The sequence below is a fragment of the Pleurodeles waltl genome, chromosome 1_1 (assembly GCF_031143425.1).
Source record: "Pleurodeles waltl isolate 20211129_DDA chromosome 1_1, aPleWal1.hap1.20221129, whole genome shotgun sequence".
Lineage (NCBI taxonomy): Eukaryota > Metazoa > Chordata > Amphibia > Caudata > Salamandridae > Pleurodeles > Pleurodeles waltl.
In genome coordinates this window covers 271,369,901-271,395,150 of record NC_090436.1, presented here as the reverse complement: position 1 = coordinate 271,395,150, position 25,250 = coordinate 271,369,901, and positions in this window count along the sequence as shown.

Below are 25,250 nucleotides of genomic sequence, written 5' to 3'. Positions count from 1 at the left end.
TTGACTCATCACATACGGGATACTGCTATTCCGCAGGATGTAGGCGTCATGCACAGAGCCAGGTAACATAGCATTTACCTGCGAGATGTACTGGTCTGCCAAACATACCATCTGTACATTCATGGAATGATAACTCTTCCGGTTCCTGTACACCTGTTCACTCCTGTGGGGGGGGACCAGAGCTACATGGGTGCCATCAATAGCACCTATGACGTTGGGGATATGTCCAAGGGCATAGAAGTCACCTTTAACTGTAGCCAAATCCTCCACCTGAGGGAAAATGATGTAGCTCCTTACGTGTTTCAGCAGGGCAGACAACACTCTGGACAACACGTTGGAAAACATAGGCTGGGACATCCCTGATGCCATGGCCACTGTTGTCTGAAAAGACCCACTTGCAAGGAAATGGAGCACTGACAGCACCTGCACGTCAGGGGGGACTCCAGTGGGATGGCGGATTGGTGACATCAGGTTTGGCTCCAACTGGGTACATAGTTCCTGGATAGTGGCACGGTCAAACCTGTAGGTGATGATTAAATGACGCTCCTCCATTGTCAACAGGTCCACCAGCGGTCGGTACACCGGAGTATTCCGCCATCTTCTCACATGTCCAAGCTGACGGTGCCTAGGAAGGACAACAGTGACCACAGAGTCAACAAATTTCCAGGTATGTACCCACAGCTACACAGAACACGACACCAAACACAAAACTCTTCCTGTATGTGTGTTGAGTGTAGGCCTAGGTATGTGTGACGCAGTAGTAAATGAAGCCATGTGGGCCCCTGAAATGGCGGCTTCCTGACCTCTAAACTGGGACAATGGGATGTGAGGTATCTGCGCTGGAGTTGTACACCGTCGCGGTAGGCGGTCGTAGACCGCGGCGCAATGCTGCATTGGTTAACATTGGCCCCTATGGGTCCCAGGAGCCAATGATGAAGTGCGCCGGCGGTGATGATACGCACCGCCACGGACGTGACCGCCATTTTCTATCTGTTCAATCACTCGATACCTGATCTTCGACAGGAGAGGACCTACACTGCAAGTGCTGCTGTGACCTCGGTCTGGAAGAGACAATGGATGCTGCGTCTGGGGAAAGGGCCCCTGCCTTCACTGCTCAGGAGTTGGAGAAGCTCGTGGATGAGGTCCTCCCCCAGTACACGCTACTCTACGGTCCTCCAGACCAACAGGTAAGTACACAGGGAGCACGTTGTATGGGCTATGCCTGGGTGGAGAGGGCTGGTTGTAAGAAGGAAGGGGGCACAGTTCAGGGAACATGAAGGACTATGAATGCATGTGCCACATGGCAAGGGTAGGGATGGGGGCCACTCACATCGACGGGGCAGTTAGTAATGACTTCTCTTCTTTCCCTGTGCATGTCATGTAGGTCAGCGCCCACCAGAAGAAGGACATTTGGCATGCCATCGCCAAGGACGTCCAGACCCTGGGGGTCCACCAGAGACTGGGCACCCACTGCCGGCAAAGATGGGAGGACATTCGCCGTTGGAGCAAGAAGACGGCGGAGGCTCAGCTGGCGATGGCCTCCCAACGTGGGAGGGGTGCCCGTCGCCCCATGACCCCCCTGATGTTCAGGATCCTGGCGGTGGCCTACCCGGAGTTGGATGGGTGCTTGAGGGCATCACAGCAGACACAAGGGGGTGAGTACACTCTTATTCTGGGGACTTTGCGTGCAGTGGAGGGGTCTGGGTGGGGGAGGAGGGCTGTGCATTTCCCTAGGCCAGGGCGACTTACGCAGGCTAGGCCCCTCTGTAATGCAGGCCATGTGCCACTCCACCCCACCTCAGTAGAGGGCCAAGTACAGGTATACATGCCCTTGTGGTATCCATGCGTGCAGATGTCCACCATAGCCATGTAGGCCAGATCCCAGGAATTGCATCTGTAGTGGCCAAGAGCACGGCGTAGTGCAGGGGGCTGCTGTGTCTGTATTTTCCGCCAACGGTAGCAGTAAGCCATGCACTCAACCTGTCTTTCTTCTGTCCCCCCCCCCTTTTTCTGCTCTCCCTGTTCTTTTGTGCATCAGCATCATCAGGCGGAGGTACAGGGGCACCGGAGCACGAGGGAGCTGCATCCCACATGACCATGGAAGGCCACACCATAGACTCTGAATACACCAGTGACTTTTGCCTCCCCCCTGACTTTTGCCTCCCCCCTCCCCTATGTCGTAGGTGCAGTACTCACTGTTGTCTTCGGCGCCGCCGTTGCTGGTGTTCGTAGATGAGCAGGAAGACAAGGGCAGGGAGTATTTGTAATTCCAGCTCCATGGTGTCCTCCTTCCTCGTGGAGTGTGTTGAGGTGAGCGTTTTCTCCATTGCAATAGCTGTTTCCGCCGTGTTTTTAGCCACAGTGAATCCGCCCCAGAAAAGGTGGCGGATTGGCGGGTTGTGATACTGTGGGCGGTACATTGTCTTCCGCCTGTCTGTTGGCGGTGACCGCCGCGCTGCTTGTCTGTACCGCCGCGGCGGGCGGTGTGTTAAAGTGGCTGTCTATGTTGGCGGTTTCCGCCACAGTCATAATTCCCTTTTTTTGTCCGCCGGCCTGTTTGCGGTATTGCTTCACCTTTAACACCGTCCGCCAGGGTTGTAATGACCCCCTATATGTCCTATCTTAACCATACATTGCACTCTGCCCTTGGGGCTACCTAGGGCCTACCTTAGGGGTGTCTTACATGTAAGAAAAGAGAAGGCTCAGGCCTGGCAAGTGGGAACACTTACCAAGTCGAATTTACAGTTAAAACTGCACACACAGACACTGCAGTGGCAGGTCTGAGACATGATAACAGAGCTACTTATGTGGGTGGCACAACTAAAGAAACCTTAGTTTTTAACCTTTCTGGCACCATACTATCCCCAGTGGAAGAGTCTATGCTTAACAAAGGGTTAGGTTTTGTACCTACTCCCAAAGAAGATTCTTTTCGTCTTAATACAGAGATAACTGTGATGTTTTGTAAGGTTCGACTACATTTTTTCTCTGAAGATCGACCAGACCCTCTCTTAAGTGGATATACTAATTTGAGGAATCCTTCCACATAAATGCCTCCTTCCACCTCAATACCCATTGAAGTACTCACCTTTGAGAAAGCAGTGCACCATGAAATTGAGCGATTACAACCAGCCCCCCATTTTCTGAATGTGTCTAATAGTGAAAGAGAAGTGATCCGCTCACTATCCCACCATCCTGATATTATTATAAAACCAGCAGACAAAGGAGGAGCCATAGTGATCTTGGACAAGACCTCCTATAGGCAAGAATATCTAGGTCTACTAAGTGATGATATGTACTATGAACCCATTTCAGTTGATCCCATGTCACGTTTACAAAAAACTATACGAGGAATGATCAGTGAGGCTGAGAGCGCTGATTGGATAACCCATCTGGAAGCCAAATTCTTAGACACTAAAGAACCACGTGTTCCCTATTTTTATTGTTTTCCAAAGATCCACAAAGGGACTCCACCCCCTGGTTGTCCCATTGTGTCAGGCATAGCATCTCTTTTAGAACCTTTGTCTAAATTCTGTGACTTCTTTTTACAATCAATAGTCCAACAGAACTCCACATTCTTAAAGGACACGAAAAACACTTTACTACTACTAGACAATGTCAATAAAAGTGGCACCACGGGTATGCTGATATGCTTGGATGTGGAAGCATTGTATACTAACATACCACAGGATGCCACTCTAGAAGCGATTGAAGGTATTCTCAGTTCCATTACGTGGATCCACAAAACTCCTATTACCTTCATCCTGCAGTGTGCAAGTCTAGCTCTAAAAGAATTTTTTTTTCAATTTGAGGTCAATTTGTACCACCAAATACAAAGTACCTCGATGGGAAGTACATTCGCACCGAGTTTAGCCTGTCTCTATATGTACACCTGTGAACAGTGCCATACTTTACCACCTTCACAACTATTTTTTTCTTATATTCGATTGTGGCGTCGTTACATAGATGACATATTGGTGGTTTGGAAGGGTGATGCTGATCAAGCCAAGGAATTTATCACTTGGATCAACAACCTAGATGGCCGTCTTCGTTTCAGTGCAAACTTCTCCTCTGAGAGGGTGTCTTTCCTCAATCTATGTATTATTCTGACTGATGAGTTTTTACGCTCATCTATTTTTCATAAACCTACAGATAGAACCAGCCTACTGTTATTTAACAATCATCATCCAAAGTTTCTAAGGATGAATCTGCCTTTCGGCCAGTTTCTGCGATTAAGACGCACTGTACTGAAACGTCTGATTTTCATAATCAAGCTGATCTTTTCAGTCTGAAGTTGAGAAATCGTAACTATCCCCAACGGATCATCGGACAGGCCAAGAAAAGAGCCCGTAACATACCCAGAGATATTCTTCTGAGTGAGAACACATGTGAATCCCAAGCTAGATTGACCTGTGTCACAACCTTCACACCCCTGAGTAACCAAGTGAAGAAGATCATTAAGAGACATTGGTCTATTTTGAACAGTGCAGGGGAGACCTCAACATACCCCTTATTTGCTTTCCAACATACACAAAACATCAAAGGCCTAGTGGTACATATTAGACCAACGCCCTATAAAAAACGTGACACCACCCTTCCTGTGTCTTGGTTAGGAGTCACAGGACATCATCCCTGTGGTGGCTGTAATGTTTGCCCCTTATCCATCAATACACAGGAATTAGATCTAGGAGAAACTACAAAACGGCAGCTACGGACACACACTAATTGTCGGACTAAGAACTGCATTTATATGATTTCCTGTCCGTGTGGTCTCCGATACATTGGAATGACCACCAGGATGGTTAAAACTCGGATCAATGAGCATCGCAGTACAATTAGATGCCAGTGATCCTCTACAAAATTAACTAAACATTACATTGAGTTTCACCACACACCTGATGACCTCAGATGGGTAGTGTTGGAACGTGTCATGAACTTTGGAGGTTCCACAAAAAGACTATTCGAAAAAGAACAGCGCTGGGAGTATAGACTAGGTACACATCGGACAGGTTTGAACGGTGACATTCCCTGGTTAGATTTTACCCACCGCTAATAATCTTCTCAGTCAGATATAAATATTCTTTCTTGACATGATAGCCCCTTGGGTGCATATATCTGCACCAAGAATCTATTTCATCACAGATTCCCTTTGGAGTATTTTGCCCTCAACCTAGTCTGTAGTTTTGGGTCCAAATATATATTTTTATATATATATCTTTTCACAACCATATTTCTTTCTACCTAAGAGTATAATATGTTTCGTAGCCACTTCTCTGCAATCTCTTTTTATGTAACAAATTTTACATTGAGACAATGTTTTGTTCTTCCAAGATGGCTGCCGCCGTTTTGGGACTATCTAGTCCCTTTTTTTGTTCCAAACTTGACATGCAACCTAAGATGGCCCTCGACTTTAACTTTGTGACCAGTCCCCTTTCTACTTCGGGAGTCGCGCACTCGCGTTTCTTGGCTTTGACCGCGCTGTGAGCAGCGTACTCGCTTCTCTTTGCAGGAGAGGTGTGTGAAGCACACCCTTGCTCAAATTTGGTCACGATCTCAGACCTAATAAAGGTTGATGTACCTGATTGATTTTGATTCATGGTTCTGTTACCTGCACTGATGGGTGAAACTGTTCATTGGAACATATAAGCCATGTGATAATAGATCACTACTTGCTTACCGATTGGCATCGTTTGGACATTGTTTATTGACGTTTAAAGTTGGTTAATATTTTGGAAATAAGAAGCCCTGAAGAAGTCAATTGGGATCAGATTGGAGTTTTCCCAAGACGAAACACGTGTTGGCTTGAATTGTATTACTATGGAGGTGTTGTTAAACACGGCTTGACTTGCACCAGTATGGAGAAATGTATTTACACATGAAGAACAAGTATTCAAAGCACTGATAAGAATGGACTCTATAAAATATGCATTAAATAATTAATGTTTGACTTTGTTTTTTGATTTTTGTATAATAAGCTCAAAATAAGTTTCTGTTGGGAGTGCCGTACTTTGTATCAACCCTTTCTACTTCTTGCTTCCTCTATCACCCAGCTTCACATCCCCGCTCCACTTTTCCGGGAGCTCGAAGAATGGGTAGGTGTTTACTGACCCAGTGGACATATATGGCAGGTAAGGACCTTTGTATTTTATTTTTATAGATGAATTTCATGTAGACCCAGCGACACACATCTTATTGATGACGCCGGTCTACTCTGTATATCCTCTGAGTGCTTGGTGGGAGCTGACTATTTTAAAATATATGCTGCCACTCCGCTTTCTTAACAACATCGCACAGAGAGGGATCCACGAGATTCAGATTCCCAATATAGGGCATATTATGCGAGAAACGTTACTCACATCTTGATAAATGGATATAGATCCGGTGGTCAGAGCGGGTCTTCACACTCATTCGGCACTGCTAGATTTAATGGTTAGTGCTGGTGTTTACTCACGGTGTTTACAGTTTTTGCTGACCCCATGGATAGGATTATTAGGGATGCCAACAACTTCTCTATGACTGTGTACTTGGGATCATAACCCTTATTCTTGGTTATTTATGCCCTTGGTGGGACCTGCCATGTGTGTTCGCAGTAGTGAGCATTTTGCACCAAATCATTACACCTATACCACCAGATGTGTTTATGAGCTTGATGCTAACTTTGATTTTTAATCAACACATCAAAATGATGATATCATACCTATGATGATGATGATGTTATACGCAGAATATCAGTTACTCGCTGATTTGTTTTGCTTGTATTATTCTTCGTTGAGACAGCTTGTCTTTATACCCATATATATTTAGATACTCTTGTGGTCATTACAACCCTGGCGGACGGTGTTAAAGCGGCGGTAAGACCGCCAACAGGCCGGCGGACAAAAAAAGAGAATTATGACCCTGGCGGGAGCCGCCAACAAAGACAGCCACTTTAACACACCGCCCGCCATGGCGGTACAGACAAGCACCGCGGCGGTCACCGCCAACAGACAGGCGGAGGACAATGTACCGCCCATAACATCACAACCCACCAATCCGCCACCTTTTCCGGGGTGGATTCACCGTGGATAAAAACACGGCGGAAACAGCTTTGTCAGTGGGAAAACGCTCACCTGAACACATCCCACGAGGAACGAGGACTCCATGGACCCGGAACTCCAAATACTCCCTGCCCTTGTGTTTCTGCTCCTCTACGACCATCATCTACGTAGGCGCCGAAGACAACGGTGAGTACTGCACCTATGACATGGGGGAGGGGAGAGGCAAAAGTTAGGGGGACACCCACCAAACACCCCCACCCCCACCCCCAACCTCGCATTATACAACATACACACCAATGCATTCACAAAAATCACAGTAACAACCTACAATCCCCCCGGAAGAATGAAAAGACAAAGTGAAATTTGGTCAAACATTGTAATGTGGCAATATACATGTCATACAAAAATATACAGATATATATGAAAATCAGTCATAATTATATACAGTACGAGAAGTAGTGCAGATATGTATACAACAATGTCCGTGCACCAACAGTCCAAAAATGCATGGGCGAGGCCCACAAAGGATACCTGACCACAATCGGAGAGAACACTGCCGGGGCATCAGATAGAAATACTACAGGCACCTCAGCGGGAAGGGAAGGGGGGGCACCTCAGCCGGATGACTGCAAAGCCAGATCCACGACGGGGCTCCATGCCCATTTATGTATCCTGGGGAGTGCAAAGCCACAGTCTTTCAAGTCTCTACAGTGGGTGGGGTGCCCACTGTGCCATCCTGGGGAGTGCAAAGCCACAGTCTCTCAAGTCTCTACAGTGGGTGGCTTGCCACTGTGCCATCCTGGGGAGTGCAAAGCCACAGTCTCTCAAATCTCTACAGTGGGTGGGGTGCCCACTGTGCCATCCTGGGGAGTGCAAAGCCACAGTCTCTCAGGTCTCTACAGTGGGTGGCTTGCCCACTGTGCCATCCCGGGGAGTGCAAAGCCACAGTCTCTCAAGTCTCTACAGTGGGTGGGGTGCCCACTGTGCCATCCTGGGGAATGCAAAGCCACAGTCTCTCAAGTCTCTACAGTGGGTGGCTTGCCCACTGTGCCATCCTGGGGAGTGCAAAGCCAGTCTCTCAAGTCTCTACAGTGGGTGGGGTGCCCACTGTGCCATCCTGGGGAGTGCAAAGCCACAGTCTCTCAAGTAGATGCAGGTCTCCACTGGTACTGGGGGGGACTGGTGCCCAGAGTGCTTCATCCTGTGCAGGACAGACAGAGTGGATGCAGGTCTCCACTGGTTCTGGAGGGGGACTGGTGCCCAGACTGGATGAGTCTCCCTGTGAAAGTTCCTGTCCTGTCACTGTCCCAGCTGCACATGGGATAAGGATGCCTGATGTGGCGGTCTATTCATCCCTACCCGGTGCTTGCCCTGTTCAGCGGTGCTTTGCTATGGCGGTCTTTGCCCTGTTCAGCGGTGCTTTGCCATGGCGGTCTTTGCCCTGTTCAGCGGTGCTTCGACATTGCGGTTCAGGACTCTTCAGCAGTGCTTTGCCATGGCGGTCTTTGCCCTGTTCAGCGGTGCTTTGCCATGGCGGTCTTTGCCCTGTTCAGCGGTGCTTCGACATGGCGGTTCAGGACTGTTCAGCGGTGCTTTGCCATGGCGGTCTTTGCCCTGTTCAGCGGTGCTTTGCCATGGCGGTCTTTGCCCTGTTCAGCGGTGCTTCGACATGGCGGTTCAGGACTGTTCAGCGGTGCTTTGCCATGGCGGTTCTGGTACGGACATTGGTGTGTGGCATGACGTTCCCTACACTGGGCATTGGTGTGTGGCATGACGTTCCATCATAGCCCACCTGGGCTGTGGCAGCCGGGGCCCTCCTGGGCTGTGACTCCGGCAGTTGCGGTGGTCTCCTGACCAGTGACGATACTTGTGCCCTCCTGGGCTGTGACTCCGGCGGTGGTCTCCTGACCAGTGACAATACTTGTGCCCTCCTGGGCTGTGACTCCAGCGGTGGTCTCTGGACCAGTGACGATACTTGTGCCCTCCTGGGAAATGACTCTGGCAGTGGTCTCCTGACCAGTGACGATACTTGTGCCCTCCTGGGCTGTGACTCCGGCGGTGGTCTCCTGACCAGTGACGATACTTGTGCCCTCCTGGGCAATGACTCTGGCGGTGGTCTCCTGACCAGTGACGATACTTGTGCCCTCCTGGGCTGTGACTCCGGCGGTGGTCTCTGGACCAGTGACGATACTTGTGCCCTCCAAGGCTGTGACTCCGGCGGTGGTCTCCTGACCACTGACGATACTTGGGCCCTCCTGGGCTGTGACTCCGGCGGTGGTCTCTGGACCAGTGACGATACTTGTGCCCTCCTGGGCTGTGACTCCGGCGGTGGTCTCCTGACCAGTGACGATACTTGGGCCCTCCTGGGCTGTGACTCCGGCGGTGGTCTCTGGACCAGTGATGATACTTGTGCCCTCCTGGGCTGTGACTCTGGCGGTGGTCTCCTGACCACTGACGATACTTGGGCCCTCCTGGGCAATGACTCTGGCGGTGGTCTCTGGACCAGTGACGACGGTGCTGGCGGTTGTGTCTCGACCGCCGGAAATGATGGCGCACTTCTCCGCCATGACACTCACAACAGGCTGGGCAGACTTCCTCTGGCCCTTCCCCACCTTTGGTGGAGTCACAGCTGACTCTCCAATCCCCTTGGAACCCATGTGAGTTGTTTTCCCACCAGGAGTCTACACACGGTCCCGTCGTCCACTCTCCAATTTTAGAGCCTTTACAGGGGGTGGGCTGCCAGTGCCTTGGCTCCGGGTCATACTGCCTGCCCTGGTGGCCGGTGCACTCCACAAACCTTGAACAGGCACCACTGGTAGTGGAGGCTTTTTGGCTGAGGCGCTACGACGGGACTGATGAATTGGACGGGGGTGGGGGCAAAAAGGTCAACTTTACAGAGGGACAGTTTCTGACGAACACTGGGATGGGTAGTTGGAGGGGGCCTGGGAGTGGAGGAATAGGAGGTGGTTGTCGGAGGTGTCACTTTAGGTGTTTTGGGTGCAGGTGCAGGTACTGGAGGCTGTCGTGAGGTGGATGGATGTTGGGTGAGTGATTGCCGGCGTTTGTGTACTTTGGGAGGGGGCGTCACAGACACACTGGGAGAGGACACAGGGGACGTGTAAATGGGAGTGGAGGTGGTGAGTGCAGGTGAGCGGCTTGTGGTGCTGGGTCTCCTTGTGCGATTCATGGTGCCTGTAGATGTGGTGCATGCAGGTGTGTGTGTAGACGAGACTGGGAGGGAGGAGGGAGGAGGGAGAAGAGGAGGAGGGGGACACAGTGGAGGCAGTGGATGTTGCTGTGTCTGTACGTGGGTGAGGCTTGCGTGAGTGCCTGTGGGTTGTGTGGTGCCTATGTTTGCTTGAGCTACCTGTGTGTGCTGACTTGTGTGTATGCTGGTCTGTAGGTGTGCTTGGGATGGGCTGGGGTACAGGCTATTGGGTCTGGGTGGAGGAGGTTGGAGGGGGGAGGCTAGACACAGGGACAATGGCTGCCATCAGTGCTGAGGCCAGAGATTGCAGGGTTCGCTGAAGGACAGCCTGACCAGAATGAATGCCCTCCAGGAATGCATTACCGTGTTGCAACTCTCGTTCTACACCCTGGATGGCATTCACAATGGTAGACTGTCCAACAGTGAGTGACCTGAGGAGGTCAATGGCCTCCTCACTGAGGGCAGCAGGGGTGACTGGGGCAGGGCCTGAGGTGCCTGGGGCGAAGGTGATGCCCACCCTCCTAGGTGAGCGGGCACGGGGCGAATGCTGAGGGGCTGCGGGGAGGGCGGTGCTGGTAGGGGAGGTGGCGGCTGTACCTGTAGAAGTGGGGTGCACAGATGGTGCCGCCACCACAAGGGAGCCCGCATCTGCGGACGAGTCCGTGTCGCTGCTTGGTGATCCGGTGGCCGACGTGAAGCTCCCCTCGCCCTCCGTCCCACTGGTGCATTCAGAGTCCGTGGTGTGGCCCTCCATGGCCATGTGGGATGCAGCTCCCTCGTGCTCTGGTGCCACTGTACCTCCGCCTGATGATGCTGATGTACAAAGGGACAGGGAGAGCAGAAAAAGGGGGAGAGACAGAAGAAAGAGAGTATTAGTGCATGGCATACCGCTACCATTGGCGGACAAGACAGACACAGCAGCCCCCTGCATTACGCCGTGCTCCTGCCCTCTGCACATGCAATTCCTGGGATATGGCCTACATGGCAATGATGGACATCTGCGCACATGGATGCCACACGCGCAACTATACCTCGACTTGGCACTCTGCTGAGGTGGGGTAGAGTGCCACATGGCCTACATTACGGAGGGCTCTTGCCTACCGAACTCGCCCTGGCCTAGGGACACCCACAGCCCACCTCCCCCACCCAGACACCTCCACTGTGCGCAAAGTCCGCAGAATGAGAGTGTACTCACCCCCTTGTGTCTGCTGTGATGCCCTCAAGCGTCCATCCAACTCCGGGTAGGCCACTGCCAGGATCCGTAACATCAGGGGGGTCATGGTGCGACGGGCACCCCTCCCACGTTGGGAAGCCATCCCCAGCTGAGCCTCCGCCGTCTTCTTGCTGCAGCGGCGAATGTCCTCCCATCTCTTACGGCAGTGGGTGCCCCGTCTCTGGTGGGCCCCCAGGGTCTGGACCTCCTTGGCGATAGCACGCCAAATGTCCCTCTTCTGGTGGGCGCTGACCTACATGACATGCACAAGGAAAGAGGAACAGTCATTAACAACTGCACCGCCGTTGTGAGTGGCCCCCTCCCTACTCTGGCCATATGGCCCATTCATTCCCATGCATTAATGTACTATGAACTCTGCCCCCTTCCCTCTTCCAACCAGCCCTCTCCACCCAGGCCTAGCCCATACCACGTGCTCCCTGTGTACTAACCTGTTGGTCTGGAGGACCGTAGAGTAGCGTGTACTGGGGGAGGACCCCGTCTACCAGTTTCTCCAACTCCTGTGCAGTGAAGGCAGGGGCCCTTTCCCCAGACGCAGCAGCCATCATCGCTTCCAGACCAAGGTCACAGCAGCACTTGCAGTGTAGGTCTCCTGTCGAAGGTCAGGTATCTAGTGATTGAACCGATAGAAATTGGCGGTGACGTCCGCGGCGGTGACGTCCGCGGCGGTGCGCATCATCACCGCCGGCGCACCTGTTCATTGGCTTCTGGGACCCATAGGGTCCAAAGTTAACCAATGCAGCATTGCGCCGCGGTCTACGACCGCCTACTGCGATGGTGTGCAACGCCAGCGCAGTTACCCCACAATCCCATTGTGCCAGTTTAGAGGTCAGGCAGCCGCCATTTCAGGGGCCCACATGGCTTAATTTACCTCTGCGTCACACATAGCTAGGCCTACACTCAACACACATACAGGAAGGGTTCTGTGAGTGGTGTAGTCTTGTGTGTAACTGTGGGTACATACCTGGAGGAATAATGACTGATTCTTCGCTGTTGTCCTTCGTAGGCACCGTCAGCTGGGACAGTTGAGAAGATGGCGGAATCCTCCGGTGTACCGACCGCTGGTGGACCTGTTGACAATTGAAGAGCGACATGTCATCGTCACCTACCGGTTTGACCGTGCCACAATCCAGGAACTATGTACCCAGTTGGAACCAGACCTGATGTCACCAATCCGCCATCCGACTGGAATCCCCCCTGACGTGCAGGTGCTGTCAGTGCTCCATTTCCTTGCAAGTGGGTCTTTTCAGACAACAGTGGCCATGGCATCAGGGATGTCCCAGCCTATGTTTTCCAACGTGTTGTCCAGAGTGCTGTCTGCCCTGCTGAAACACGTACGGAGATACATAATTTTCCCTGAGGTGGCAGATTTGCCTACAGTGAAAGGTGACTTCTATGCCCTTGGACATATCCCCAACGTCATAGGTGCCATTGATGGGACCCATGTAGCTCTGGTCCCCCCCCAAAGGAGTGAACAGGTGTATAGGAACAGGAAGAGTTGTCATTCAATGAATGTCCAGATGGTATGTTTGACAGACCAGTACATTACGCAGGTAAATGCTATGTTCCCTGGCTCAGTGCATGACGCCTACATCCTGTGAAATAGCAGCATCCCTGATATGATGGGTCAACTCCAGAGGCACCGTGTATGGCTATTGGGGGACTCTGGTTACCCCAACCTTTCCTGGCTATTGACCCCAGTGAGGAATCCCAGGACCAGGGCAGAGGAACGCTACAATGAGGCCCATGGGCGGACTAGGAGGGTGATCGAACGCACCTTCGGCCTCCTGAAGGCCAGGTTCAGGTGCCTCCATATGACAGGTGGATCCCTATTCTTCTCACCGAAGAAGGTGTGCGAGATCACCATCGCCTGCTCCATGATCCATAATTTGGCTTTGCGACGCCAGGTGCCTTTTCTGCAGGAGGATGATCCAGATGACGGTGTTGTTGCAGCTGTGGAGCCTGTGGACAGTGATGAGGAGGAAGCTGAGGAAGAAGACAACGACAACAGGGAGTCAGTCATACAGCAATATTTCCAGTGACACACAGGTGAGAACATTTTCATGTTTAACATTACATTAACTTTCACACGTCTACCTCTATCCAGTTTGTCGATTTCAAACATTATTTGGTAACTGAGTTGTACCTTTCCATTACGGTTTCACAGGTGTGGTTACCAACGTGTCATCTGCTTGCATCCTTCAAGGACTTGTGATGTGTGACATAGGTATGTTAGCCTTACAATGGGAAACGCATTATGACACTGTCATTGATAATACATAATTAGTAAATCACAGACTAACTCAAGATTTTTTGTGTTTCAAGGGTGTTTATTGAAGTGCTCAGAAATGTGAGGGGGTTGTAAAAAGAGGATGGGTGATGGCGTAGGAATGTCCATGGCAGAGTCCAGTCTATTAGTCTCACAGAGGCAAAGGAAGTGGAGCTGGGGCAGTTTAAGTATGGACAGGGTAACAAGGTGGTACAGTGGGAGGACAAACAGGGTGGTCTCATTTCCTGGCGGGGGTCTTGCCATCTTGCTCTGTCCTGTTCCTGGATCTCAGGGGCCGCTTGTGTGGTGGTTGATTCTACCGCTTTTGAGAGATGGAATTTTTAATGACTGATCCCAACATGAGGTGTTAGTAAGAGATTGAGGAAATGTTCAGAAAAGTGCACACATGCTATCACAAGGTTAGTAGAGGAGCTTATGACATGCCATCTTTATGACCCCACATATTACATCATTAATGTTAGAAATTGAGTCTCTAGTTGACAGAGATGTGCACCCTGTTCAAGTAGGGACCACAATCATAGTCAGCGTAAGTCAAATATACACTCTAAATTAGCCTGTGCTCACACTCCGGCAGCTTGGCACACAGCAGTCAGGCTTAATGTAAGAGGCAATGTGTAAAGTATTTGTGCAACACTTAAATTACAGTAACACAGTGAAAACACCACAAAAAGACTTCACTCAAGTTTAGGAAAAGAAATAATATTTTTATGAGTAAAACAAAACTAAAACAACAAATATGCAATGAGTAGAACAATCAAGATATGTTTTTTTAAAGAATAAACTACAATAGAGTGCTTAGAAATCAATAGCGCTAAAAGTCTACTTGAGGTTGCACTTGACCAGAGTAAGTCCAACGTTCAGGCTGACCACAATAGAGGGTAGGCTGGCTACAGGACCCAAGCAGGGCCACCTGAAAAGTACCTTGGATGGAGGGGTGTGTCGGTGTTGAGGGGGCAATAAGAAGGTGATGTATTGGTTCCAATCTCTGCAGACTGGGGGATGTGTCATCATCAAGCTGCAGTCATCAAAGCGAGGTCCTTGAGATGCAATATCGAACCCTTTGCGATGAAGCTGATCATTGAGTTATGCAGTCAGCAATGTAAAGCCCTTTTTCTCAGTGGCAGCAGCAATGTGCTGGTGTGCAGGGAGGTTCCGATCAAAGCAGCACGGTTGTTGCATCGAATTTTACAGGAAAACAGCTGCAGCGTCCCCTTTTAGGGCCCAGAACTGGATTGGCACCTACTGGCAGGACAGGACTAACCGTTGACTGAGTCCAGCAGCTGAGCAGAGTTGTAGGAAGACTTTTATGGCCCTGACACTCCAGAACAGGAGGCAAGCCAGCAAGCCCTTGGAGTCACTGAGATTCTTGGAGGATGGAGAGAGGCAAGTCCAGTCCTTCTCACTCCCAGGCAAGAGGCAGCATGCCGACACAGCAAAGCAGTTCAGGAGAGTCATGGCGGCACAGCAGTCCTTCTTCCTGTCAGAATGTCTTGAGATCCAGAGGTGTATTGATTTGGTGGGGTTTGGGGTCCAGTTCTTATACCCAGTTGAGCCTTTGACGTGGTGGAAACATCAAAGAGTGCAGAGGGTACATGCCCTTCCTCCCTGGTCCCAGGCACTCTACGGGGAGTTAGGCATCTCTTTAGGTGGGGACAGGTAGAGCCCTATTCAGGTGCAAGTTTCAGCTCCTTCCTCCCATCTAGCTCAGGAAAACTCATCAACCTTGTGATGGGCCATCAGGATGTAAGTGGCACACCTCAGTTGCCTTTGTGTGTGACTGTCTAGAGAGAAAGCACAAGCCCAGTTGCCACTCACCCCAGATGTGTATTTAGAGATAGGCAGAGGCACAGAATGGTTAAAGTAAGAAAATGCCAACTTTCTATAAGTGGCATTTTGAGATTTACAATTTAAAATCTGACTTCACCTTAAAATGTAATTCTAAATTGTGAGTCCAGAGATTCCAAACTCCAAATTCCTATCTTTTCCCATTTAGAAATTACACCTAAAAGCTGTATGGCGGTTAACCTATGGGAGAGATAGGCCTTGAAGCAGTGAAAAATGATTTTAATATTTTTTCACTACCAGGACATGTTCATCTTAAAAGTAAATGCCCAACTTTTTAAATACTCTTCACCCTGACTAGGGCCTACCTAAGGGATGACTTACATGTACTAAAAAGGATGGTTTGGGCCTGGCAAGTAGGTGCACTTGTCAGGTCGAAATGGCAGTTTAAAACTGCACGCACAGGCTATGCAGTGGCAGACCTGAGACATGTTTAAGGGGCTACTGTAGTGGGTGGCACCACCAGTGCTGCAGAACCACTATTAGAATTTAATTTACAGGCCCAGGGCACATATAGTACACTTTACTAGGAACTTACAAATAAATTAAATATGCCAATTGTGAATAAGCCAATATTACCATGTTTAGAATGTAGAGCATCTCCATGTTAGCACTGGTTAGCAGTGGTAAAGTGCACAGAATCATAAAGCCAGCAAAAATGCAGTTTGACAAACAAAACATGAGGTCAGAAGGCAAAAGGTCAGGAGAAACCAAGCCAAGGATGCCAGGTGACAACAATGCATTACATGTAAAAATACATCATTGATTTCGTCACTGATGTTGTACGTGATTTCATCATCCATGTTACTGCTATTCACAGTACTCAATAAACACTTAGATCATTTTAAAAAACAAAGTTGGCAGTAAAGAGCCTACAATTATATACAGATATAATTACTTTGCGTACATGAGTTTGTGTGTAAAATACAAATGGTGTAGCCATGGAGATAAGTCTTGCTTAGTATTGTAAAAAGTGTATGGTGCATTCTGTACCTACTTGTAAAGTCTCAAGTTCAACTATTGCTCCATTTTAAATGGGTCAGAGACTGAGCACACCTAGTGTGAGTTGCATAGGGTCAATTCAAATAGGTTGTGGCTTAAATCCACGGCTTGTTACCAAAAATATATGAGACAAAGTTAATGCTTCTGTTTTCAACACAATAACGATCTGTGTATGTCTGGGCACCTGCCCATGGTAAATTGTTGAAATACAGTAATGTAGACAATTATATTTAAACTGGAGGTTTATGGGGTGCAGATATATATTTCCAGAAGCTCCCTAAATATTTTCAGACATTACACATTGTTGGAGAATATGTAATGTGTGGGTGACCTATTTAGAGATGAATTAACGTGCAGTAGGATTGTAAGCATGTTTCTAAAGTTGCACCTCATACATCTCATTTCAGGAATGCACCTTGTTTATTTTTACAATCTGCAGAGGGTTTTCCATAGGGCCTGCCTTATCATCACTAATGCATAGATGCAAAGCTCTTGAATTTATATTGTGTGTCAAAAGAGATTCTTAACAGCCTCATGCCATTAAGATAAATGAAGACCAGACAACTTTTTGGAGGGTATTGAAGCCTTAATGAGTTGTTAGTCCCATTCTTGTTTCTAAAGCTGTTTTCTTTCTTAGGCAGCTGAATACCAGTGAAAAGAGAATAATATCTAGTAAATGTGGGTGACTGAAAAATATTTAAACTATTAGCACTTAAGTGTTGATAGATAGTGTCAATGGCCTTAGGTGAGGTTTTTTTAATAAGTTCCAATTCAAAAAGTCTACAGTACACTGTCACATTCATTGGATGATTTAATCAGTGATATCATTAGCGATGTCTTCACTGATACAATTTGTGACAACGGAGGGAAGGCGAGAGGGCCAGAGGAGCACAACTGACCACAGAGGGCAGAAGGGATGGACAGGGACTGGAGCAACACATAGACCACAAATGGCAGGTAGAAGGAGCAGGGCAGCAAGCAGGCAACCGAAGACAAGGTGGTAGGGGTAGGGACAGCACAACAAACCATGGATGGAGGGAGGGGCAGGGACTGCACATAAACTAGAGAAAACAGGTGGGAGGGGTGGGCAGTACATGCTTTAACTGACTACAGATGGCTGGTGGGAGGGGCAGTCCAGTACAATTGACCACTAAGTGCAGGTGATATCATGACCCTCATGTGTGCCCTCTGTACTGTGGGTTTTGCTCACAAGGCTTGTGTTGTCTTTTCCCTGTGGCACCTCATAGCTATCTGCAACACACGGTCCCCCTCCCAGAGTTCTTCACCCCCTTGAACTTCCTGTACCATTGTTCCCTCTGTTTCCATCACATGTTTCCTGGCTTATTAGCTCCATCCTCCATTATCTATTGAATGTAACCATTTATGCTTATTTGTTCCACCTGTCTTGGTTATTGGTGCCAACTGCCATGACCTATTGACTCCAATGGCTAATGCACTTTGGTTCCGACCCCCCCCCCCGCATGGTTAATTGATTCCAACAGTTGATTGTCAAACTGACCCAGACAGGGAAGCCACAAACAGGCAGAGTCACATACTGGTTTAAGCAAGAAAATGCCTACTTTCAAAAAGTGGCATTTTCAAACACACAATCTAAAAAACAACTTCACTAAAATATGTGTTTTTAAATTGTGAGCTCAGAGACCCTAAACTCCAGATTTTTAACTGCTCCCTAAGGGAATCTACACTTTAATAATATTTAAAGGCAGACCCCATGTTAATCTATGAGAGAGATATACCTTGCAATAGTCAAAACAGAATTTGGCAGTATTTCACTGTTAGGACATGTAAAACACATAAGTACATGTCCCACCTTTAACATACACTGCACCCTGCCCTTGGGGCTACCTAGGGCCTACCTTACGGGTGCCTTACATGCAAGAAAAGGGAAGGTTTAGGCCTGGCAAGTGGGTACACTTGCAAAGTCGAATTTACAGTTAAAACTGCACACACATACACTGCAGTGGCAGGCCTGAGCCATGTTTACAGGGCTACGTATTTGGGTGGCACAACCAGTGCTGCAGAACCACTAGTAGCATTTGATTTACAGGCCTGGGGCACCCCTTAGTGCACTGCACTAGGGACTTACTAGTAAATGAACTATGCCAATCATGGAAAGTCAATTACACCTATATTTTACTTAGGTTCACTTGCACTTTAGCACTTGATAGCAGTGCTCAGAGTAACAAAAACAGCAAAAACAGAGTCCAGCACACATCAACAACCTGAGAAACAGAGGCAAAAAGTTAGAGGACACCACACCAAGGATGCCAAGTCTAACAGTTGTACGCTTCCATTTTTAAATAACAATTTACCACTTTGGAAGTGTGTTTTGAGAAACAAAATCTTTTTAAAAGTTTGGTGGATGGTCATCAAAAGCGGAGGAGGCTGTTCAACAAACATTTTGTACCTTGACAGGAAATATAGTGGGGGGAACCCATCAAGGTACAGAGGTCACTTCTGGGCCAGCAGTGCTCTCTAAATTTGGTGGGCAGCAGTGCATCAGGGTGAAGGATAAAATGCCCTCTGCTACCCCACAGTCCACTTCCCCAAACTTTAAATCTGACCTCATTTCTGTTGGAGGGAGAAGTAAAAACAGGGTTCATCAGTACAAAAGAGTATGGTGTGTATGCTACAAAAAGACACAACACACTAACAGTGCATGAGTTGATCTTTGCAGTGTAAGAAATTTGTATTTAGAATTATTTAAGTAATATATAATTAACCGTCATGAAGATCAATCTAAAACGTTATCCAGTACAAAGAGAATACCAACTCCATTAAATATAAATCAGGAATGAAATAACATCGCCTTCATAAGAAATGTGTGTCTCTTACTTTACACTGTGGAATGAACGTAAACTTGAGAACATTTTATATAACAATGTCTGCTTGGCCATTTACTTTTCCTAATTATAACTTACTGCAAACAGTGTGCATAGGAATGATTTAATAATATGTATCTTCAGATATCAGTTGCTGCACAAAAACCAATGAAACCAATGCGAATAAATAGACTGCTTGTGAAATTTTCAGTAAAATGCATTGTGGCGGTCCAAGTTAAACAGTAAATCATTTTCCAAATAGAAAGCACTAATGCAGATTCGTGTGCGTGCAACTGGTTTATAGCTTCAGGTCACCTCTAATTTCCCCTCCTAGCGCAAAGATGGCATGGCGACTAACCTTTGTCTTTGGGAGACATCCCGCTCAAAGGGATGGTATAGAAAATCCCTCTTCACAGAAAACTCTCGTTTTTCCTGCGCCCGCCTGAGATCAAAGGGACACCTGCACTGATTAAAAGCAGGGCTCACAATGACAACAGTGTTTTTGTAGTTATGCAGATCAGCACGCGCTGCACTTGTCCTTCAGGGTCATCATACACCTCTCGGTTTTTACACAATCAATTTAACACAGAATGGAAACTATCCTTAAGGGCGAGTTTAACTTGGGAGCATGAGCTCGTCTCAAAAATGCATAGTGACTGTGATCTTATTTGTACCCGCGTCAGTTCATTATAGAACACGTGCAGTCTCTTCATGCAACAAGCAGTGGCCGAGTGTATCTCCGATTCAGTCTTCCCGTTCTAGTTTAACAAGAACTGCAGCACTGTGGAGTGCTGCGTTGTAAACATGCAGGGTACAACCTGCACTCAGTTGTGCCGAAGTTCAGATTATCAATAATTCTATAAGATTCTGTGATTTTTGCCTATTTTCTTTATTAGCTGTATGTTTTGCACTTCAGCTATGCAGTAAAATAAGACTGGTCACTCTTTGGGCTGAATGTCATATAGCTGCTGTGACAACAAACAAAGTAGTTCATGCCATAAAATTTATCACATGTTCTGCGCCATTGACCCTTTCTGCTACTGTTGTTGGGGCGAGACGGGTGCCGTTCCGGAACTGAATATAGGGTCAGAGGTTGGAAGGGATTGAAATATCTCCCCCTTCTCCTTTTGTGTTGCCTGTGGATGTGTGGTAGTCCTGGACTGCTCTAAATTTGGGAGATGAGTGCCGTTCCCTTCTTTCAGCAGCAGCTACAAACACGATATTTCCTGTTGTAACATTCATTAAGTGCTCTACACCATGGACCTTCTCTGTCTCTGCTGTTGGGGTCAGAGGGTAGCTTTTACGCAGCGTCTATGGAACAAGAGGATTCCAGACGGTAGAAGAGGTTTAAATATCTCCCCCTGCCTCTGTGCCCTACTTGGGGGTGAGGTGCAGTTTGCACTGGTCGGAAATTTGGGGAGGGGCGGTAGTTCTTCCTATATCCAGGGGAGAGGCCCTGCTACCACTGCTGAGTCCTAGGTGGGAGGTCGTCTTGGTCAATGGGATGCACAACCAATATCCATGCCCTTCGATCTGACATGAGGAACAGTTCCGGCCCAGAGAAGAGTACAAGCTGCAGTAAGATATTTCAATGGTCAGATTTTTAATAAGTCTCTAAGAGACTGTCATTTTTGCCTCTTTTTATATTAGCTTTATGCTTAGAACTTCAGATGTGCATTAAAATGAGATTGCTCATTGTTCACAAGGAATGTTAAGGCAGTGCTTTATAAAACGAACAAGTATTATAAAAGGGGAAAGAATATATCTGTTCAATAATACAATATTGGTAAGTAAAGCATATATCACAAACATCCAATGTAATGTTAAGTAGATACGTTGCATCATTCATCTTTTCCCCAGCAGATCTATATTAAAATGTGGGAAAAACTAAGAGGTAATGTTATTTTAGGGCTTTGGGAGTGGGCAGTAGAAAAGGGAGGTAAGGGTAATTTTAGGGTTTAGGGGTATGTACTGGTAAAGGGAGGTTAGATGTACATTAAAAACAGAGGTTAGGGTGGTTTCCCTCCCAAAAAGAAAAACAAATGAAATAAACCATTTAATCAAAATTATATATAAAGAGGTCTACTTAACATATTCTTTCCAAGCGTGGTAAAGGCATCTGCATGGTGAAGACTGTGTGGAAACGTCATGCATCGTAAAGGCATATGTTGTAATGTTGTAATATCATATAGTTTTGTGAAAAAGACAAATATCACATATTTAGGGAAGATTTAGGGCCTTATAACAAGTGCTGTGGAAAATGATCTGCTAACTGTGCTGCCCCAGAGGTAAAAACTGGGGACATTGGTAATTCAGGGGAGGCAGAGTCACCAAATATTATGATTTAACTCTGAGTATCTCATTAGAAATGAAGAATAACTAGGAGAATATGTAAGTTTGTAAAGGTGGAAACAATAAGTATGAAACAAATATGTACTAAAAACTGCCCATCTGCCCAGTGAATAATGGATGAAATCACTAGATGAGATAGATTTCTTGTTGCCAGGCTAATGAGAATATAATTATAAGGCAGACCTTCCCACCTTTGCAACATATTTTATTTGCCTTACAGCACACTATCCCACAGTGAACTACTCTGAGAGAAATCACGTGACAGCACCTCTCCCACCCTGGTGACTGCCGACTGGACAACCAGGGCGGTGTCTGAGTAGCTGTCCCCTATTCCTCAACAGCAACTAAATTGGGTCTGAGAACAGCACCCTCTCCCACTGAGCAGGTGCTAAGCTGGATATAGATGGACCAAGTAAAAAGAGTTATCTTCCTTATGTCCTCCTTCATACTTTATTTCTCCTCTGGGAGCAGGTTTCACACCTCATTAAGGGAAAACACTGATATGGGCCTGCTTTTGGTGGGGCCAATATGCATTAGCCTTCTATAGGCTCTAGCAGACAAAGTATAACATTTAAAAAAATACTTTTACTAAATATATATTGAAAATGTGACTTCATCTGTGAATTGGATTTTTAATAAACATTACAAATAGTGGCTGAAACATTCCAGTAGCTTATCTGAAATGAAAGGTAGCATAATTACAATTTTCTCTAAACTTTAGATTTTCTAATAGGAACACCTACAGCCCTTCATAGTGAAAATAGCTTTTGAGATCTAGACACTGTAGGTAGCACTTTTAAATACTGGGTACCCCACTTTTTGGGCTACAAGGGCAATGTAGAGGTGACCTAATATGTAAAAGTAGAGTTCTTTCCTATCAAAAAATATTTTGTATGCGTTTACTGCAGGTTTAAATGGGTAACGTAATATGTAAAAGTAGAGTTATTACATGCCAGAAATAATTATTTTTATGGGTTTGCCTGCAGGTTTAAAATCTGTAGCAATCAGACTACACAGTTAGGTCTGAAGCCAGCCTAGTGCTGAATCTGCAGATAACATTTAACTTCCCTTGCCATTTGGTGTATTTTCTGCACAATGCACTATGGCCTTGCTGGAAAAATAAATCATTAAATTGGGGATTAGTCAATTTTACCACATTTTAGGTGTCACATCGTAAACATTGGGGACTGGACATCAGTGCATCAGTGTGCACAGTTCAAAAAGCAGTAACACATGTCAGCAAAAAATGGGGGTCATAAGGCACAAAATATGAATTTTCTCAAACTCAAGTTACACATGAGGATGCTGGCGAACTCTCTCAAACCCACTGATAGTGTCACCATCAAGGGGTCAGCTAATCACACTCAACTTTAGGCCATATTGTAGATCTCAAACATCACCCATTAGAACAGGGACAGCTTGCACAACATAGGCAACAGTAAGCTCTGCTTTCTGATCCTGCTTAACCTCCATGCAAAATTTTACTCTTTTCCCTCAAACGCAAAGCACCTTGTTAAAGTGTTTTGGATTCAGCAATGGTGTCTTACACCAATATCACATCATTCAAATAGCAACCTTCACATCTTAACTGTTGCCAGTGATTTGTGGAGCACCTCAAGAATGTATCCTATCAGTTGGGGGCGTGGATAGCTGAGCCATGATGGCAGACGCGTAGCGCGGCGGCTCCGTCGGGGCCTACCAAAAATTCTGTAGTAACTGACCTCCCCCGGGGGCTGGCAAGGTGGGTCACCCAGGAGAAGCCAGTGGGACCCAGTGGGGGGGGCGGTTGCCTGACTTTGAGGTCGCATGAACAACCCTACGCAATTTCTGGAAGAGATTCCCGGAGGGGACTGAGGCCCGACCCCGGGGGTGGGCTCGCGCGCTGGAGCGCTGGGCCGGAGCCAACGGAGGAGGACCGGAAAGACCGCCCGGTGGCGCCCGGGCGCTGTCAGCTCAGAGGTGAGGATGCTGAGGAGTGGTGAGCATCTTCCCTGCCCCCCTGCACTGGCGGACCCAGCGCCTCCCGCGATGCTGCAGGCAGTGGGGTAGAGCTGCGGCTCGGGTGCTTTCGGCATGAGGGCCGCGACTGGAATCGGCACTGGGATGGGAGACTGGCCTGCTCCCGGGGGCCCTGACATGGCGGCGTGGCAGTGGAGGTGAGCGAGGCAGCAGGAGTTGTTCGGGGGTCCCCCTTGGGCCACTGGGACACTGCACGAGGGTGCTGGGATTCCCTCCCCCGCTCTTTCATCACCCACGGGCCCCTACGATCCCTGCGGACATGCGGATGAGCTCTAGGGACACTGGGGGAGGGGCAACCCCGCTGAGGCACGGCTATAATTTGGAGTAGAGCGGGGCAGATGGCCCCTGCGCTAGTGGAGGGCCAGCGGAAACGAGTGACGCAGTACTAGGAGGCCGCAACTACCGGGGACGGAGAGGGAGCCCCTAGGACGCCGTCCCACCAAACGGGTTCTCTGAGTACAGACTTGGTGATCGTGCCATAAACTGAGAGGGGTGATTGTGGCTAGTACCCCGATAAAACCAGATCGGTGTAGTGGGCATGCAGGGAGCTTCAGGACAGGTCGGGTGGACGGAGGAGTGCTGCCCCAAGCCTGAGAACTGTTGCGCCATCGTCGCGGCCCATGCCCGGGAGTGCCCAGACAGGAACTTGTGGACATTGGAGACACTACAACGAGTAATCCCACAGCCCGTTAGACGTTTGGTATAAAACATAGCAAACTGCGGATGACTTCCAAAGGCAGGACCAGGGGCAAAGTACTGAGCCGCAAAACCCCAAGCGACCAAAGTAAAGAGAATATGGAAGACCTTATGCAACCCAAGATGCAGCCCACCCTGGATAAGATCCTGAGTGCAATTGAGGACACCAAAGCAACCCTGCAGCATGATATAAACCAAGTGGCAGTGGAGTTGGGACTGTTGAGGGCAGACCACCAAAAGCTGACGGACACAGTGAGATAGGCGGAGACGACATTAACTGAGCTAACACCGAAACATGATGACCTTGCAGCCACGGTATTGCATTTAACCGACCGTACTCAGCGCCTGGAGCGAAGGGTGGAGGACACAGAAGGGAGAAGCCTCAGGAACAACGTACTGGTCGTGGGCCTCCCGGAAGGTGTGGAAGGCACAAACATGGTGGAGTTCCTTGAGGGGTGGCTGCGCACAGTAGTAGCCCCAGAACATCTCACCCCGTTCTTCACTTTGGAGGGGGCACACTGGGTCCCCTCGAGGCCCCTGGCACCGGGGAGACCACCTCGAGTGGTAGTGTTGAAGCTGATGCATTACAAGGACAGAGATACCCTGCTCCAGAGGGCCAGGGAGGCCGGGCCCTTTAAGGTGGCTAATGGTGTGGTGACGCTGTTTCCTGATTTTACTATGGAGGTCCAGACTAAGCGGGCCTCATTTTTGGCAGTGAAGAGGGCCCTCAGGG